Raw genomic sequence first — 19369 nt, 5'->3', positions numbered from 1 at the left:
ACAAACTCAGAATGCAGTATATATATAAAATCAGTGTAATAATAACTAAAGTATGTTAAAAAGAACATGAAGCACACTTGAAGTTTCGTCTCCTCTAATGCGTTAATACTTGAAAAAATAGATGATACTTAATTAATGCTGAGTCAACTCTATGCTGACTAGGTTTCTGTTTCAGAGATTTGTGTTTCTGGTGAAATTCCAAGAAAAGGTCTTACCATTTTTTATCATTAAATCTGCTAACAGTTCAAGTAGTGCGCAAAAGCCCTACTTAAACGCAAAAAATGCACACCTTATTAATAATATTAGTAATAAAATCATGTAGTTGTACATTATACACAATGTACTTCATCCAGTTGTCTACTTTAATATTAATCATTTTCTAGAAGATTCCTCAGACATGCAATCAAGGATTGAAAACATGTGCCTCAGATTCTGATTACTTTATTTCAATAAATCACAATATAATGCACCATTCAATTGTTACCACGGCCCCTCCAGGTCCGGGGAATAGCGAGGACTTTGACTTTCGGTGAAGCCAAGCCCGGGTAAAACTCCCGTCCTGCGGGGACGAACTGATGGTTAAATCCCCGCCAAATGTCCTCGCACCCCAGGGACCCTAAGTAAGGCACATTCACCGCTAAATGTGTCGCGAATACAAAACCACCGCATTCACTCGGCACTGCGGGGCCACCGGGAAGGTAAAAACACGGCCAATTTCCCCGGCTTTCCCCGCTTTATCCCCCGGACCTCGGGGGCCGTGGTTACAATTGACTTGAGCATATTATACTGTATGGAAAATGTGGTTTTGATTTACCACACTAAATAGTCAACATGGTCATAAAAATATGCTTAAATGTACTATACTTGACTGTAAAATATTATAACATTTCTTTGTATTTTCATTGAACACATACAATGGTTTATTTTAACTTCTAAAGACCTGCACTATATGCCGTGATGACGTTTTGGTTTTCCATTTAATACGATTACGGTCAGGTATTAAAAAAAACACAACTAACTAATATTAAACAGCTTTACTGAAGTTTGTACTTGGATAGATTCCAAAACAAAGGCAATTTTCGACTTCAGTTGAGATTGTTTACCTTAAAATCATTTATATGAGGTCAACGATGTTGCGAAAAAATTAAGTCAGTGGATAAGGCTAGCCTTTTAAGATAAATGTTTACACCTCAACTTTCATTCCCTAAATGAACTGCCTTTCGGCAATTGCGTTTATCAATCGATGAACGCAACATCTTCGGATATGTTCTGATCGCAATGCATCGCATAACAATATACATGGATTTTTTTTTATTTTGTTATTGTTTGTTTTGTGTCAGAAGGTGCCGTTAGATATAAATAAACACTTGTTAAGTTATGATATGTTGAATGTATCGTTGCCATAAGTGTTTCAATTTTACGTTTAAAAGTGATTTCAAGTTGTTGATCTTTTCCCGCGTTATCGTGACGTCATTTGATAAAACGTTCCCGGTTACAGTCGGGTCGTTCTATTTACAGAATGGGTAAGAAAGTATTACTGAAAGGTTTTCTTAAATGAAAAAAAGCATTTTTTAACAATTCTTGAATGTAATAATTGCACTATTTGTGTAAATATAAGTAATGAATTGCGGGTTTGATGTCATTATCGGGCATATGAACGCAATTTGGCTGGTCCTTCGGACTCCACACACTTTGACCAGCCCAACTGTGTTCATACCCCGAAAATAACATCAAACCCGCAATTCATTCCTTAACCCTTTCACTGCCAACGCTGAAATTACCAAATGACGTCGCCGGACGTGTACCAAACGTGTAATTTAGCGCATTTCAAGAACGTCGCAAATTAGAAAATACACATATAAGTATGACATACGCTCAGTAAAGGTTAAATAGTTTCCGTTTCTCTTTTGTTTAATGTATGCTTTTGAGGGTCTTAAAGATGAAAACATTTGAATGTTTTAAAAATTACCACATTTTTATTTTGTAAACATGTTTTTAAAGATAAACATAGTCTATACAGGTTAAATATGAACATTATTTTATGTTATTTTAAGATAAACATAGGTATTAAAACGATAAGCATACACAGGAGATGGAAGAACATGATACAACACTGAGTTTGGGATGCAGCCAATGCCGGTATTAGGTGCACACCCTAAGTACATTTTATTATTTAAAAGCTTTATGGAGAGTTAGTTTTATTCCCACTGATGACTGGAGGTTGTTGGTTTGTGTCAACAACTTGCCATTAAATCCTATCATGAATCATACATTCCATATTTTTGAAAGGCTCCCCAGGGGATTTTCTTCAGAATTCCAGGGAATTTGAGTCTCATACCGGCGGATTTTTATAATCGCCATTTTCATAATCTTTAATTCTGGAAGATATTCATCCCTTCACCGGGGAACCGGGGGATGGTTCGAAATTCCTGGGGATTTTTCCCCCAGCCGGAGGATATGGCATGTATGATGAATGATAAGTAATCTAAAGCATCATTATTTTTAGCTTATTCGTCAGCATACTACATGCTGGAAGGAGAGTTGCGATTTCTTCGTTATATTTTTTAATAAAAATGTACATCGAAACTACTTTGTTAATTTATTTGAAAGACAATGTATGATCAAATGATGAAAATGACCCAAAAACTTGCAACACAGTGAATCCTCAATTATTTCCACGTGCACCGCCACAACCAGAAGACGTACGCTTCAATATAACCGTCTAGCACTCTCAGTGCTGGAGGCGTGCGTCGAGCAGACGCAGTAAACGTGGTAGTTCCAACGCTTCGCAACCGCGTCTACGCGTTAATGGAAAAAATGATAAAGTATATGACGTATTTTAACGTGGTTCACGATTAACTCGACGATCATTCAATTATTCAGTACCTTTCAACGCTTTGAAATTGCTGTAGAGGAGTTTTATTATTAGTATTATTTATTAATCTACTACTAGACTCGTATGTGAATTGATGCAAATTGCTTCCAGCAAAGGCAACCTTCAACCAGCTTACAAGCAGAAACCATGAAACTGACTTAAACATTGTCATAATTCGTACTGTTAATACTTATCAGTAATCAGTCAATAAAAAGGTGTTCTTCGTTTAACATAGCTCTTATTCTCACGATTTCGTCAAAGTTCGTTCAGAAAATCATGACATGGGGACAATGACCATCTCGACGATATATGGCACTGTCTTTAAGGCTTGCCATAACGTTTCTACACGCGCTAAATAGCGTTTTGATACGCCGTTGCCACCTACGACGATGTCCGAAACTTTGTTAGAGAAATAAGCAAGAATGGACACTCTTGGTTTCTAAATTGTATGCGTGTGGTTCATCATGCTGCAATCTTCAGAAGTGTATTCATAAAGGTAGCCTAAGATAACCGTACCGTAAATCATGAATCGTAAAAAATCAAAACAAAATCAGACAGTTTGGTCTGACAGATGATTTTTTTTTCCTTTTTAGTATATGTATATTAGGAATATAAAATAATAGCTAATTGTAGTTTCTATCTCTAATGGCCAAAGGCAAGTTTTGCAATCGTTATCATATCAATCTTTTTTATTTGCATGGCCTTCACTAAAATGGTTATATTGGCACTGTTCGACTTTTTACAAAATATTTATTACCTTTATTGCAAAATAATCTGTAAATATAACGTATCGATGTAACACGCATCGTTGAATTCTGCAGTTATACGACTATATACATACCCACATAGCGCTATTGAAAACGTGTCTTCTCATGCTTGTATTAAAGCGGATCGTGCACGAGAATTTCGAGAAACCCCACTAGCAATTACGTTGTTTTTAGAAAGGCTATACTAATAATCTAATGTTTATCATTTGGGAAAACATTTCTATCTGTCAATTTATGAATCTATATTAATTCATTAAAGCATTTATTTCCTCACTAATATATCTATAATCTTATCATCCTATAAGTCAGATACAGTTACTCGTTTGTTCGTTATTTCGTGGTGAAAACACATATTGTATGTATAATGTTATTTACTATACATGTTGATTATTTTAAATGTCCATGTAAGTGCATTCCTTACTGAAATAAAGCTATTACTTAGATTCCTCTCGAGAGGAGGAAGATCACAAGTCTTCATCAAATTAAGGGCAAAAAGTGAATGTTAAGTATGTCCACAGAATTCTTTTGAGTCATAATTTCAGTTCCTACTGTTGTTCCACTTAGAGTGATATACGTAGAAAACATGGAATTAAATCAAACTGGCCTAGCTTAGTGAAATCAATAAATTAAATCAGATGTGATGAAGTATTTTGCTACTGCACGTTTGTGACTTGGCCATATCAATATCTATTTTGTGTAATCGGCCAAAGGCAAAATGCTGATTGGCCACTAATATATTGTGACCTGTTTTAAATAAATAAATGCATACTTTAAATTCGCCACACCAGGACACGCTATATAAACATGATTCATCTAATCAGTGCCAGGACAGCAACCACTCTAAAATTTAAATATCCAAACAAAAGAAACTGTGGAAGGATTATGTATTCAAACAATGTATTCTAGCCCCTGTACATGTGTACAATTAGGTTTGAGTGAACGCAGTCATATGTGATCAACCTTGCATATTAAAACCTGTGTAAGCTTTACCTTGGTAAGTCGAAGCAGGAAAGTAAACAAAAAAGAAATTCTTATAGTGGCTGCCATGAGGAAAATTTTGCCTGTTTCCAGGTATGTTTTTGTGTTGTGCTTAGATTCATTATTGTGTTGGATTATTGTGTTGGATTATGCGGACCTGTTTCCATTGCGTTTTCGCTTTTATTTTTCTTACTGGTTGTGAAACAAATCGTTTAGGACATTGGATCATTCAAAAGGTACCATATCTCAGCTAAATAGCGAAATATTTACAAGAATGTCAGCTTTATCTACATTTTTCTGTCGAACGATTCTTCCGGAAGTATTTAAAATCAGTTTTATATCGTTCAAATAGTCGCTGACGTCTCTCCACGATTCATTGACGCACACCCATGACGTATTTACCTTCGCCCCATGCAGTTGCCATGGAAACACCAACGAAAGGCAAGTTTTAAATTGCTCTTGCTTGTGTATTAGAATGAGTTTAAACCAAAATCATCTCTTTTACATTTTAGTTATGACACTATCCGCACTATTAGGATCATTTCCCATGAAATGTCAAGTTTAAACTGTTTTCTCTAAAAGGTCATATTATATTTCAAAAGCTTATCATTTACGAACTACAATAAAATGCGAAAACATGAATTAATTACTCTTATGTTCATAATGAAATCAATAATTCTTTGAGAGAAAAAGTCTTACAAAAATTGCAAACAGGCTTTTTCTGTTGAAGAAATACATCAAGAAAAACATTTAGATTATACTCTTTGTTTTAGTAAACTTTTTATTGAATAAGTCGTTCAACACTTTCAGCGTCTATGGTACCGGAAGTGTCCAATTATCCAACCGGAAGTGATGCCCCTTACAGCTGAGTTGGCTAGGTCACCAGGTGGCTATGGGCGACAACTCATTGGTGATGGCAGGGGTGTACCAGGTGAGAAGTGAATCATCGATGAGGTTTATAAATCGCTTAAAATAATCACATAGAATTTGCACATTGTTTTATACTCTTTAGTATCTTGACCATTCATAACGATCTGTACATTTGCATTGATGTTTTAAGAAATGTACTTGTAATTTGGATGTGTTAATTTTTTTTCTTTGGTTGAATAAAGGAGCCTTTATTTCCTCGTTTTGTAAAATAGCATTCTGGAAAAAAACTTAATTACGTTTTAGATATATTTGATTAATCCACAAACTCACTTGTTCAGATTCCTTTACATAGTACTTCATGTACTAATTCTTAAGACCTTAACACAAATTTAATCAACAACATTGGCCTCACCTTTATTACCTTACAACTTTGTGCACGTGTCACCAGTCACAATTTCCACATGAATAGAAAAAGCTCATTTATTTGATTGTAAATTATATTTGTAACTATTGAAAAGAGTTACTGCATCTGTTCAATGTTACAGCGTCCACGGTACTAACCCTAACCCTTTCCCAAGATTTCTTTAACCGAACTCGAGTAGCAGAATATGTTTATTTCATTTTCGTGTAAGTCAAAATATAATATATTTAAATAAGATGTTTCACATTGGAGGGGCGTCATTTGTATAAGTCTAAACGTGGTTAATAATTTAACTGGTAGGAAAGGCTCATGAAATGAGAGTGCACAACAATATAAAACTGATTTAGTTTATATATCAAAAATTGTTTCATGAACATAGTTTAATTAATTTCAAATTATATAAGTTTATAACTACTTAACTCACATGTTTAACAATTGTTTATTAATTATGATACTTGCTTATTATATATATAAACTTCTTATTGAAATAATTTACTGCACGGTTTTTCTTATAAATGGTCATTTTACAGCGTCCATGGTACCTGAAGTGGCCAACCATTCAACCGGAAGAGATGCCCTTTGCAGTGGAGTTGGCGAAGAGGCGTAATGCGGCCACAGTTGGAGTCAGGTTTGCGTAAGGTTATGTGGACAACTTCATGAACAAAGATATGTATTATTTTGCTCAATTTTTGTATAAGTTTATGTATGCACTATTAGGATCAGCATTGCTTTTTTAAATTATCCATCCTAAAGTTAAAATTATCCATCTTTAAGTTAAAATAATGTTTTCACTAAGTTGGTCACTTTATATTTCATAGCCTTATGATGAATTAGTTTAAGTATATGGACAACGTTTTTAAAGATTCTTATTATATCAATTATTTTATTAAACATATTATTGATTCTTCGAATTAATGTTCTTTTTCACTAAATACATGAAATTTGAAAACGCATTTTCTGCTGGTGTTAGAAATCTTACAGTGAAAATGCTAAAAGGTGACAGCATCCTTTCCCAAGATTTCTTTAACCGAACCCAAGTAGCAGAAAATGGGTTTTCATTTTCGTGTATGGAAAATATAATATCTTTAAGTGAAATGTTTTACATGGGGTGGGGGGGGGGCTTCATTTGTATAAGTCTAACCGTGATTTATAATAAACCTGTAGGAAAGGCTCAAGAAATGAGAGTGCAAAACACTATAAAACTGCTTTTATTCATATGCTTATATTTGTTGAAATTACATGACTTCATTGATTTCGAATGATATAAGTGTGTAACTACTTTAATTTACATGTTTAACAATTTTTTATTTAATTATGATTTTTGCTTATTTTATGTACAAACTACTTATTGAAATAATTTACCGCATCGATTTTGCTTATAAATATCAATGTTACAGCGTCCACGGTACCTGCAGTGGCCAAACCATCCAACCCGAAGAGATGCCCTTTGCAGTGGAGTTGGCGAAGAGGCGTAATGCGGCTAACTTTGGAGTCAGGTTTGCGTAAGGTTATGTGGACAACTTCATCAACAATGTTATGTATTATTTTGCTCACATCTTATATAAGTTTTAGTTTGCACTGTTTGGCTCAGCACTTATATTTTTAAACAATTCATCTGAAAAGAATGTTTTTACTTAGTATGTCACTTTATATTTCATAGCATTATGGTGAATTAATTCAACTTTATGGACAACTTTTTTTAAAGGTTCTTATTAAACATATCAATTATTCTTCAAATTAATGATTCTTTTTTTACAAATACACGAAATTGAAAAGACATTTTTTGTTGGTTTTAGAAATCTTACAGTGAAAATGCAAAAAGGTGCCAGCATCCTTTCCCAAGATTTCTTAAACCGAACTCGAGTAGCAGAATATGCTTATTTCATTTTCGTGTATGTCAAAATATAATATATTTAAATAAGATGTTTCACATTGGAGGGTCTTCATTTGTATAAGTCTAAACGTGGTTAATAATTTAACTGGTATGAAAGGCTCATGAAATGAGAGTGCACAACAATATAAAACTGATTTAGTTTATATATCAAAAAATGTTTCATGAACATAGTTTAATTAATTTCAAATGATATAAGTTTATTACTACTTAACTCACATGTTTAACAATTGTTTATTAATTATGATACTTGCTTATTATATATATAAACTTCTTATTGAAATAATTTACTGCATCGGTTTTTCTTATAAATGGTCATGTTACAGCGTCCATGGTACCTGAAGTGGCCAACCATTCAACCGGAAGAGATGCCCTTTGCAGTGGAGTTGGCGAAGAGGCGTAATGCGGCTACAGTTGGAGTCAGGTTTGCGTAAGGTTATGTGGACAACTTCATGAACAAAGATATGTATTATTTTGCTCAATTTTTGTATAAGTTTATGTATGCACTATTAGGATCAGCATTTCTTTTTTAAATTATCCATCCTAAAGTTAAAATTATTCATCTTTAAGTTAAAAGGATGTTTTCACTAAGTTGGTCACTTTATATTTCATAGCCTTATGCTGATTTAGTTTAAGCATAATGGACAACATTTTTAAAGGTTCTTATTAAATCAATTATTTTTTTAAACATATCAATGATTCTTCGAATTATTATTCTTTTTTCTAAATACATGAAATTTGAAAACGCATTTTCTGCTGGTTTTAGAAATTTAACAGTGAAAATGCTAAAAGGTGCCAGCATCCTTTCCCAAGATTTCTTTAACCGAACCCAATTAGCAGAAAATGGGTTTTCATTTTCGTGTATGGCAAAATATAATTTCTTTAAGTGAAATGTTTTACATGGAGGGGGGGGGGTTGTCTTCATTTGTATAAGTCTATACGTGATTTGTAATACACCTGTAGGAAAGGCTCATGAAATGAGAGTGTAAAACACTATAGAACTGATTTTATTCATATGATTATATTTGTTGAAATAACATGATTTAATTGATTTCGAATTATATTAGCTTATACCGACTTAAATTCACATGTTCATTAATTGTTCATTTAATTATGATACTTGCTTATTTTATATATACACTACTTATTGAAATAATTTACCGCATCTTTTTATCTGATAAATATCAATGTTACAGCGTCCACGGTACCTGAAGTGGCCAAACCATCCAATTCGAAGAGATGCCCTTTGCAGTGGAGTTGGCGAAGAGGCGTAATGCGGGTACAGTTGGAGTCAGGTTTGCGTAAGGTTATGTGGACAACTTCATGAACAAAGATATGTATTATTTTGCTCAATTTTTGTATAAGTTTTAGTATGCACTATTAGGATCAGCATTAGTTTTTTTTTTAAATTATCCATCCTAAAGTTAAAATAATCCATCTTTAAGTTAAAAGAATGTTTTAATAAGTTGGTCACTTTATATTTCATAGCCTTATGATGATTTAGTTTAAGCACATGGACAACATTTTTAAAGGTTCTTATCAAATCTATTATTTATTAAACATATCAATGATTCTTCGAATTAATATTCATTTTTTACTAAATACATGAAATTTGAAAACGCATTTTCCGTTGGTTTTAGAAATCTTACAGTGAAAATGCTAAAAGGTGCCAGCATCCTTTCCCAAGATTTCTTTAACCGAACCCAAGTAGCAGAAAATGGGTTTTCATTTTCGTGTATGAAAATATAATATCTTTAAGGACAACTTCATCATCAAAGATATGTATTATTTTGCTCACATTTTATTTAAGATTTAGTTTGCACTGTTTGGCTCAGCACTTTTTTTAACAATCCATCTTAAAAGAATGTTTTCACTTAGTTTGTCACTTTATATTTCATAGCATTATGGTGAATTAATTAAAGCATATGGACAAAATTTCTAAAGGTTCTTATTAAACATATCAATTATTCTTCAAATTAATGATTCTTTTTTCCAAATACACGAAATTGAAAAGGCATTTTCTGTTGGTTTTAGAAATCTTACAGTGAAAATGCTAAAAGGTGCCAGCATACTTTCCCAAGATTTCTTTAACCGAACTCAAGTAGCAGAATATGCTTATTTCCTTTTCGTGTATGTCAAAAAATAATATATCTAAATAAGATGTTTCACATTGGAGGGTCTTCATTTGTATAAGTCTAAAGTGGTTAAAAATTTAACTGGTTTGAAAGGCTCATGAAATGAGAGTGAACAACAATATAAAACTGATTTAGTTTATATATCAAAAATTGTTTCATTTTATAACTACTTTACTCACATGTTTAACATTTTTTTTATTAATTATGATACTTGCTTATTTTATATATAAACGTCTTACTGAAATAATTTACTGCATCGGTTTTTCTTATAAATAGTCATGTTACAGCGTCCACGGCAGTTGAAGTGGCCAACCATTCAACCGGAAGAGATGCTCTATGCAGTGGAGTTGGCGAAGAGGCGTACTGCGGCTACAGTTGGAGTCAGGTTTGCGTAAAGTTATGTGGACAGCTTCATGAACAAAGATATGTATTATTTTGCTCACTTTTTTGTATAAGATTTTGTTTGCACTATTTGGCTCAGCATTGTTGTTTTACATATTTAATAGTTTTATCTTAAACAAATGTTTACTAAGAAGGTCATTTTATATTTCATAGCCTTATGATGAATTTATTAAAGTTTATGGATAACATTTTTGAGGTTCTTATTAAATCAATTATTTCATTTAACACATCAATGATTCTTCGAAAGAATCTCCTTTTTTCTATATACATGAAATTAAAAAGGCATTTTCTGTTGGTTTTAGAAATCTTACAGTGAAAATGCTAAAAGGTGCCAGCATCCTTTCCCAAGATTTCTTTAACCGAACCCATGTAGCAGAAAATGTGTTTTTTTTTATTTTCGTGTATGTCAAAATATAGTATTTTTAAATAAAATGTTTCATATTTGAGGGGCTTCATTGGTTTGAGAATGAACGTGGTTAATAAATAAACTGGTAGGAAAGGCTCGTGAAATGAGAGTGCTTAACAATATAAAACTGATTAAATTGAAATATAAGTATTTGTTTAATGAACATAATTTAACTGATTGCGAATTATATTTGTTTATAACTTCTTTTATTCACATGTTCAACAATTGTTTAATTAATTGTGATACTGGCTTAAATTATATAAAATCTACTTTCTGAAATAAGTTACTGCCGCGGTTTTTCATATAAATATCAATGTTACAGCGTCCACGGTACCTGAAGTAGCCAACCATCCAACCGGAAGAGATGCCCTTTGCAGTGGAGTTGGCGAAAAGGCGATATGCGGCTACAGTTGCAGTCAGGTTTGCGTAAGGTTATGTGGACAATTTCTTCAACAAAGATATGTATTATTTTGCTCACTATTTTGTATCAGTTTTTGTCTGCATTATTTTGCTCAGCGTTTTCTTGTTTTATGTTAAACAAGTCATCTTTAAATAATGTTTTCACTAAGTAGGTCACTTTATATTTCTTAGCCTTATGATTAATTATTTATAATTTATTATATATTTGCAATTCTTTTAAATGTTCTTATCAATGATTCTTCGAATGAATAATTTCTTTTTTCCAAATACACGAAAATTGAAAAGACATTTTCTGTTGGTTTTAGTAATCTTACACTGAAAATGCTAAAAGGTGCTAGCATCCTTTCCCAAGATTTCTTTAACTTAACCCGGGTAGCAGAAAATGCCTACTTCATATTCTCGTGTTTTTATATACTAATTTAATATTGCACATTGGAGGGGCTTAGTTTGATATTTATTTATTAGCTCTTTAATTCAAATGGTTAACATGTGTTTATTTGATGATGAAACTTGACTTAATTACATATTTAACGTTGTGTTTTTTTATATAAGTGACTACGTTCGTTCAATTTTTCAGTGTGTGTCCCACCATCTGATTTGGAATCGATGTTCCATGCATTATGCTTTGGATGACGTCAAACGTTTGGTACTTGGACCGGAGCAGGTGAGCAATGTGTATAAAACTTGCGTTTGATATAAATGATATTACAATGATTTGGTTATACATGGCCAATTGTAATATTGATGAAAAATGATTACAGTCACTGTACAGGGGATACTAATGTTATTGATTGTCAATTCGGTCTTGCAAAATAATCGTATAGATTCTAGCTTGACCTTTCGAAGAGTTAGGAGGGCTATACTTATCGTATAGTCATTGTTGCCAGTGTTTATAATTTACAGCGTTGTTCAGAACCATCACGGAATTAGATTACATACCTCAATAGCATTCTAAATACAACTTATGACCCCTGATAGACTATAGATCAACATTGGGTTTATGTTTTGGGTACAGGGTTTTCTTGTTTATGTTAAAGAGAAATTCGGATTTTCACAAATAACTTTTATACTCTTCATTCAGTTGACTTGATACAACTGTTTATGGCCATCAAACAATAACGTTACATTCCTCCATGTTATCGACTTAGAACTTTTGGGGGTTTACTAAGATATGAAATAACGTTCATTGAATGGATTTCATTCTTAACAGTTGTACTCGGCAATCTAACAATAAGATTACATAATTTCATATTATCCTAAATACAAATTATTACCATTGATCGACTTTATTTTCAATCATGATGATGATTTTTAAATTAACCATCACTTGACCCATATGTGGATCAATATTTCAGTGGCCCGGGAACCGGAAGTGTCCCACCCTGCATCTCGAAGTGATACCTCTTGCAACCTGAACGATGCTTCATCAGTGGCATTTGCAATGGTACGAAACATTGCCTGTTTGAATTTTAGAACTTAAATAAATTAATGGAAATATCACTCTAGTTCGTGCGAATTGCATTCGTACAACAAAGATATAAACTTTAATTATATAATTATAATGAAGATGGTTGAAACGATGATTGTGGTGCTGTTGTGGATGATGCTGATCTTGTTATGATTATGATTTTGTCATCAAGATACCTAAACATGGTTATTAGTTGTTTTTATACAATTTCAGCCCGAAGGCCGCACATTCCTGTCTTGCATTAAGCACTTTTGGTCCTGTGTGACAACTTAGTGATGACACAATGGATAACACCTCACTGATGACACAATGGCTTGGTTGCTAAACTGGATCAGGCCTTTTCACGGGAAACACAATGGAAAATGAAATATTTAATACATTGACGCTCTATTTTTGCGCCTTGTGCTGATGATCGATAAGACTTTTACATTTATGTTACCAGCTTATATTGATGTGACACTATAATGGTTATGTTACATTCTTATACTTAAGTGACTGAAATATTTTATATATGTTGATTTGACGTTCTTATGTTAATGTTACATTTTAATGTTATGTGAATTCTTAAATTGATGTGTCATTTCAATATTTATATGACATTAGTATATTGATGTGACATTCTTATATTGATGTGCATTTCAATGTTTATGTGACGTTAGTATATTGATGTGACATTCTTATATTGATGTGACATTAAGGTGTTGATGTGATATTCTTATATCGACGTGGCATTCTCATATTGATGAGACATTCTTATATCGATGTGACGTTCAAGTGTTGATGGTTCAGCCATACGATAATGTAACCTTCTAATTGTGATGTGACATTCTTCCATTGTCAGTTTAACAGTAAGTTATTGCGCGAGTTATTTAAGAAACAGATGTAAATTATTATGTTGTCATTCAACTTCATGCTGTATACACCCTTATTTATGATTTTGTTCATTGTTTTTATCAAGTTATTCAGCAAATGAGACCCGACATAACACATTTAAACCTAATTGGAATTGATAGTTGGCTGTTACGAAGCATAGGACAGAACGAGTATCTTAACGTGTTATGAGCGCAAATGCGCGGGTCATTTGAGCGTGAAGGTCACGTGGTATTCGAGCTAGGGTAGTCGGTTATAATGGCGGGCGAATCAGTTCTAGTCTTGACTTCTAACAGCGAACATCGATTTCATTCAAATTCGAAAAAAAGATGTTTGTATACATATGTTTGATATGTGTTTATACATGCATGTGTGTCCGGATGAATTCCGTAGTTCCTATATTCTGAGGAATGAATTAGGGGTTACTAGTATCGGTTTAAATTAAAGGCCTAGTTTTAGTAATGTTTTGCATGATAATTCCCTGCTGTGCAGCTCCTGCTAATTGCACTGGTGTCGCAGTAGGGGCCAATTTCCTGTATATACATTAATTGGCTCAGGCCCATTTAGGGTCCATTTTTATAATGAAACATCGAAAACTGCACTGCAGGATACTCAGATTGGAGATCTGATAAGACAATAAGGCAATAAGATTAAGATCAACTAACAGAGGTTGTGTACAAATACACGTTTTTTAAGGGGGGGGGGTGCTTTATAGGAGGTTTAAACTAGGCCTTTAAGCCCTGCGTGCATCGCTACGGTAACACGTTTCATCCACCGGGTGTTTTTCGTGGGCTGCTGTCATTCCTATGAAGGATATATGATCAAATCAGTATCACCGTAAGTAAGCATTAAGAGGCGCAATTAAGACTCTTTGAAACTTTGTAATAATTTTTTGGACGACTGGTAGTATACAGGTTTGATCAGGGCATGTGCCGAAGGTTCGGCAACATTTAGACAGAATAAAACAGTATGTTCGAGGTTTTCAGTTTTTTAAAGTATTTGTGTAGAGAATTTGCTTTAAAAGAAAATTGTTTGTATGCGTTTGTGTGTGCCACACTTCTCTAACATGTTCCAAAATAAATATCGAAGTATTGCCCCATGCAAACATGTGTTTGTCTTTTGTGCGCAGGGACGTTTAGACTATCTTTTACAGTAGTGTATAGTATCAAACTATATTGATTTTTGTTTGAACTCAATGAATATTAAAATCAATTTTTCGTTATGTTTAATTCTTTGAACTAATATTTCCGTTTCGGGGAAAACCCAGTTAAGGTATCGAGTAAGGTACAAATGTGAATTGGTTACCCTGAAGGAGAGATGTGTGCGTGCAACCACTATCTAGCAAGGAAAGTTACCTCGTTTTAAGAAAGCCGACATGGACCTTGTAATGGCACTCTTATTCAAAAGACACATGCATAACCATCATCAATTTTGACTGACTTTAACGACTTACTAAATAATGCATTTATGGAAACTATTAGTAACTGATAACAAGATTGAAACCGTTCATCTTAAGCACTCTCACAGATTAAACGTTTTGACAACTTTTTTTTGTCTTGGAACGAACGAATTTTTACTAAAAACCATGGGAACCAGTTAAGACAAGAACTTAGATCGCAGATTTTTATGCTCAAAATTGTAGTTTTATGCATTTTTCTTAAACCGTTAGTAACGGTTTATGCCATTAAATATTAATGTTCGATTGGAAATATGAAAAACTACGATCTGAATTTTTGTCAGCAATCTTATATCACTGGTTTGCAGATATTTACGCAAAAAAGTTGTAAAAATGGTATATCTTTGAGAGTGCAGCTTTAACAGGTGAAAACGCCAAAAAACAAACAAACAATTTTTGAGTGCTAAAAGATTTACTGTGATCTACTGTGGTCTCGTAAGGTAAAAAGACCGTGTTTTCTGCACCTTTCTTTCAAATTAAACTCGGTATCCATCATAAGAACTATTCTTTTCGACATTTATTCATTGTTTTTGGTATACTAAAACAATTGTATTAATTGTGATAAATCTTATTTGGGATAGCATTTTGAAAGTAATTGTGTCTACCAAAGCATGGAAAAAACATACAAGAAATTACACTTATCAACGTTCTACCCAATGCGAAAAGCGTGGACATATCGGGGACTAAATACAGCTCATGAAGCCTGCAAGGTGGGATTTAAAATATAATAATCATATGACGCAGAAAACATCATTAAAATAATTCACACAACGCCATTCTTGAAATTATAAGTCATTGATATGATTTTTAGCGAATCTGCTTGAAGTCTTTCCAATATCCCTGATATGTGCAATCAGTCAAACGACCTTATAGAGCACTGTATAATCAGTGTTGAGTCATTTGGTTTACCTATTTCGATGTATAGTGAACTCATTATATATTCACCTCAGTTAGTATCAGTGATGTAGTCGATGGCTCAAGACCACAATAATCTGCACCCCGTTGACCCCATCTCAACCGTTGCCCAAGATCAGGATGTGAATACAGAAAAAAGTGCTTGTGTTCAAGTATAAATATTTTATATAAGTTGAATAAAAGAGAAGAAACTGGTGGCCTTTTGCATAGAGCTTAGCATAATTTGGCACTGTATTGCAAAAACTGATAGTTTTCAGAGTAAAAATTGGAAAAATCATTGCCTGTGGAACTATGTAAATTGGTTGTTTGTAGCCTTATTCCGTCTTTACCTCAGGGTCATGTATTACTACTGTATTTTGTGACACAACGCTTTGGTCAACCCTATGTTTTTTATGCTAAAACTTATATGTTACATGTTAATCACTCTAGACATGGTACTCATCTGTCATGGATATTTCATTCCAAATTAACACATTTGACCAGACATTCTGTTCATTTTGATTTCTACACCTCTTTTTCGAAAAGTACTTTATTTTTTACGTTTTGTGAGTTTTAAATCGAAACTTTGGACTTCTGTTATAGACCTACTTGGCACCACTTGAAACGCCTTAAATCATACTGATTAGTTACTTGTCAACAACAAAGGGTGACGTGTTCAACAATTTAATAAGGGCATTCATGAAGAATGAATGAATGAATGAATGAATGAACGAACGAACGAGCGGTCACTTCCTGGCAAACATTCATAAGGAAACACTGTTTGTGGCAACCTACATGTGCCACATACAAAGCTCGACCGCCGCCTGTCCGCCCTCCTAATGTTGCATACACAACACTCATGTCGTTTCCGGTCTGAAATTGTATCGAACATATGATATATATTTTAATCTGATTTACATACGTAGTTTTACTATCCCCTGTTGTCACATATAGGAAATATTCAATGTCGTGCTGAATTCTCGAGCTGGACGGAATTCTAGCTCAACATTCGATATTTTACAGGAAATATTCAATGTCGAGCTGCAATGTCGAGCTGGAAGGAATTCTAGCTCGACATTCGATATTGTATAGGAAATATTCAATGTTGTACTGAATTGTCGATCTGGACGGAATTCTAGCTCGATATTCGATATATATAGCAAATGTTCAATGTCGAGCTGCAATGTCGAGCTGGACGAAATTATAGCTCTACATTCGATATTATATAGCAAATATTCAATGTCGAGTTAAAATGTCGAGCTGGACGAAATTCTAGCTCGACATTCGATATTAAATAGCAAATCTTCAATGTCGAGCTGGACTAAATTCTAGCTCGACATTCGATATTATATAGCAAATCTTCAATGTCGCGCTGCAATGTCGAGCTGGACGGAATTCTAGCTCGACATTCGATATTAAATAGCAAATCTTCAATGTCGTGCTACAATGTCGAACTGGACGGAATTCTAGCTCGACATTCGATATTATATACGAAATATTCAATGTCGTGCTACAATGTCGAGCTGGACGGAATTCTAGCTCGACATTCGATATTATATAGTAAATCTTCAATGGTGCGCTGCAATGTCGAGTTGGACGGAATTCTAGCTCGACATTTGATATTAAATACGAAATATTCAATGTCGCGCTGCAATGTCGAGCTGGACGGAATTCTAGCTCGACATTCGATATCAAATACGAAATATTCAATGTCGAGCTGCAATGTCGAGCTGGACGGAATTCTAGCTCTACTTTCGATATTAAATAGCAAATATTCAATGTCGCCTGCAATGTCGAGCTGGACGGAATTCGAGCTCGAAGTAAGTTATTATATAGCAACTCTTCATTGTTCAGCTGCAATGTCGAGCTAGACGAAAACTTGCATGCCGTTTTTGTTTAGGTAAAATAGCATTTTTTCAGTCCAAACTTCTCGAATCCGTCAATTTAATGCTGTGATCATGTTAAGCTCTTTTTTGTCAGGAAGCGAGTAGAACAAATTGATTTTAATGGCTTCATTATAACCTCAAAGTAGTATATTAAGCTGCACCGTTTATATTGCTTTCAAATGTGTAGAATGCTGTTAAACGACTTATTTTAGAGAATGTTCAATTCATATTATTCATTATTTTTATTATCTAACACTATTGTTATAAAGTCATAACTCATAGAAATTCAGCAGATAACATTTGAAAACACATTTATTAATAACAGTCAAGTCCAATGAAGACAATTATGCACGGTTAAGATATAAGTCATACAAGTAATAAAATAGACACACAAAACATGAATTCACAAAACAGCCACAGGTCTGATTTGAGGTGTACCGGCAGGAGAACGGATTCTCGACGTATCAGGTCGTTGCCCCAAGACGTTATTGTCCGAGTGTACGAACATCCCCTATACGGCCGTGTCAGCCTTGATTATATCCTTGAGAATGATCGACTAAAATCGCAGAAAGACACTAACAACTTGCTGGGGTGACCATGCATCGTAGCAATCACTTTTGTGCCATTGTTTGCTCACAAAGGTTTGGTAATTTGTGATACGATGGGCTTCCAGGTAGATTGCGGCCATTATCATTGACCGGACAGTTCATCGATAAATGGTTCCTTTACAATGCAATGTATTGCAGAGTTCGATTTTAATTCTCAGTGGACTAAATAATGGGTAAACATTATATAACATTACTGTTTCCCAGCTAGCAAACCCATATCGGATAGATATGGGCCCGATGTGTGTTCAATATCGGTCCCTTGTCGTTTGAGATATTGGTCCGATATCGTTTTGCCCATCGGCATTTGATCGGTCCCTTATCGAAAATTGTCGATATCGGTAAGATTTGGGCCCGATATACTTTTTATTATCAACGATATCGGACCGATATCGTATGGATTATCGGCAATTTAGCGGTCCATCATCACATTTTGCGAACTGTTACCGATATACTTTTTATCATTCACGATATCTGGCCGATATCATTGATTATTGGCATTTGATCAACCATTATCACATTTCGAATAAACTATATACCAAGCTTGTGTTAAATTAGCCGCTACTCAGAAATCAATATAACTTGTTACTGGTAAACTTCAGACAAACCTTCAAGTTTGTACCCCTTTCCAGTGCTGAGATTTTGCTTGAACCAGAAACTTTAACCAAATTGTTGACAGACAGACATCGCCAATCTATAGACCGGAATTGCTTGAGCAATTCGGCAAAAAAAAACTTGTTTGATAACTTTCAAATTGTTGATAAAATAAATAGATTGTTAGTCAATGATGTTTCAATTTGTTGTTAAAAGTCTCTTAATACTTTTCTTTTCTTAAATAAACCAATAAACACAAATACAATACAATTGCAATATTGTACACTACTCTGCTGATCAAGTTTATCAGATATGAGTATACAAGTATATAATAATCATGGAAACAAAACAATGAATAATAAGCATGTGCTGCACATTTACTCTCCTTTAAAAATCATGATAACTATGGTAAAGTTTATTAAATTGATAGA

The 19369-nt window shown here is 33.8% G+C and overlaps 1 long non-coding RNA gene across 1 annotated transcript; it reads left to right on the top strand.

The window, feature by feature from the left end:
* Positions 1-9499: 9499 nt before the first annotated feature.
* LOC128244663 (uncharacterized) lies at positions 9500-14636 on the top strand. Its single transcript, XR_008262967.1, has 3 exons — positions 9500-11829; positions 12521-12609; positions 12847-14636. It is a non-coding gene; the product is annotated as an uncharacterized LOC128244663 (long non-coding RNA).
* The last annotated feature ends 4733 nt before the right edge of the window (positions 14637-19369 follow it).

This window comes from Mya arenaria, chromosome 8 (assembly GCF_026914265.1).
Source record: "Mya arenaria isolate MELC-2E11 chromosome 8, ASM2691426v1".
NCBI lineage: Eukaryota > Metazoa > Mollusca > Bivalvia > Myida > Myidae > Mya > Mya arenaria.
Note: the sequence above shows the minus strand (reverse complement) of the source record. Positions and strands in the feature narration are given on the sequence as shown.